General features: G+C 38.9%; 1 non-coding gene across 1 annotated transcript; it reads left to right on the top strand.

The window, feature by feature from the left end:
- The first annotated feature begins 348 nt into the window (after positions 1-348).
- Positions 349-455, top strand: LOC141624549 (small nucleolar RNA R71). The gene has a single exon (XR_012534355.1). It is a non-coding gene; the product is annotated as a small nucleolar RNA R71 (small nucleolar RNA).
- Positions 456-2,082: the final 1,627 nt, after the last annotated feature.

Here is a 2,082-nt window from a genome sequence, read left to right as displayed (position 1 = left end):
CCACTTGGGATTGATGAGGATGTCGTCATGGCATTAACATGATGCTTTGGTGATTTTGAGACTTCTTCAAGTCTAGCCATAGCTTTTTCAAACTTCAAATTGATTGTGTCAATATGAGCACTAAGTTGAGCACCCAATTGAGTAACGGAGTCCACTTCATGCTTTCCTCCTCTAGTAGCCTTGCGAGGTCTACTATATTGTGAGTTATAGACCGCCATTTCCTCAATTTTGTTCCATGTTTGATTGTCATCAACTTCGGTGAACATTCCATTTGATCCCATGTTGAGAATGTTCCTTGAATCTTCATATAAATCGTTCCAAAATTGTTGTACCAAGAACCATTCGCTAAGTCCAGGGTGAGGACATGAGCGACAAATTCCCTTGAACCGCTCTCAAGCTTCATACAAAGATTCTTCATCCCTTTGCTTAAAACCCGTAATTTGAGCTCTTAGCATGTTAGTCTTTTCCGGTGGGTAGAATTTTTTGTAGAAAGCTAGAGCCAACTTCTTCCAAGAATCTATTCCGAGAGTGGCCTTGTCAAGGCCCTTCAACCATTGTTTCGCGGTGCCGATTAGAGAAAAAGGAAATAAGACCCATCGAATTTGGTTTTGAGTCACACCGGTTTGAGAGATCGCATCACAATAGTCGCAAAAGGTTTCCATATGAGAATGAGGGTCTTCACTAGGCATCCCCCCAAATTGGCTCCTTTCGACTAATTGGATAAAGGCGGATTTGGCAATAAAATTTCCGGTTAGATGTTGTGGTGTAGGAGTACCATTGGGTAGGTTCTCCTCGGTGGGTACGGAATGTGACGAGAATTTAGGCATTGTAGGTTGATTTTGTGGGGTATTGTGTAATGGGTTCTCCTCTCCTTCTCTTGCAAAAGGGTTGATGAACTCAATAGTTTGTTGAACAACCTCACTAATACCTCTCAAATTCCTCCTAGCAAATCTCCTATTGTTCGTCAAGGTTCTTTCAATTTCACGGTCAAAAGGTAACAAATCACCTTGTGACCTTCTAGACATGCAAAATATCAAACAACTCGAAAACAATTAGAACAAACCTTGAGGAGTTTTACTTCCCAAAGGCGAAGAAAGACACAACTAATAACAATAAAAGGAAATTTAAATCAAGTAAACACCGTCCCCGGCAACGGCGCCATTTTTGATCAGTCCGTTTCGTGTTCACAATTTAAGGTGTGGTCGTTGGGTCACGTCCGAATCAAAACACAATTTATAGCTTCACAAACAACTCTACAATTAGTAAAGAGGCAAGTAAAGGTCGGATCCCAAGGGACGGGTATTAAAATGAGATTTCTATTGCAACTAGTGGTATCTTAGGGGTGTCACAAATTGGGTTGATGTAGAAGGTCACTAAACTAAAATATCAATGGAAATAAACAAGAAAGATGAATTAAAGGGTTGTAAACAATTGATTAAAAAGCACTAGGGTGTCATGGGGTCATAGGGGAATCATGGTAATTGATCTTACAAACATGTTCTCAAATTATAAGCAAGCAATTATTGTTGTGATGGATTGAGTTGGGTTATATCTTACAATCCTAGGAAAGTTTGGGTCCCGGAGCCGAATCGATTAGATTGTACAACACCTACAAGTCGACTTAGTCTTCCCTACTCAACAACATGCATGGTCTAATGAGACTCGAGTTGGGTTATGTCTTGCAAGTATCATTGAAAAGATAGGAGATGGTGGTAAATGCAAGGATTCATAGGCTTAGCATTTCATCAAATATAACATGTGCATGAGTTGAGATCAAAACAAGCAAGCAAATAAAACATGAATGCATATTAATTTAAGCATGAATCATTCCCCATGTTGGTTTCCCCTAATCACCCATTAACCCTAGCTAAGAGACTACTCACTCATTATCATGTTGATCATGCTAGAAGGGTTGTCAATCATACCAACAAAATGAAACATGATGAATAAATGAAAGTAATTAACAATAATTAAAAAGGGATTAAGAGAATTATACCTACTAATGATTCCAATAATAAAGCAAAGATAAAAGAAGTACTTGATGCTTGATTGAGAGGTTGTCAATCCCCCAATAATAACCCA

This window comes from Silene latifolia, chromosome X, assembly GCF_048544455.1.
Source record: "Silene latifolia isolate original U9 population chromosome X, ASM4854445v1, whole genome shotgun sequence".
NCBI lineage: Eukaryota > Viridiplantae > Streptophyta > Magnoliopsida > Caryophyllales > Caryophyllaceae > Silene > Silene latifolia.
This window is presented reverse-complemented; position numbering and strand designations above follow the sequence as displayed.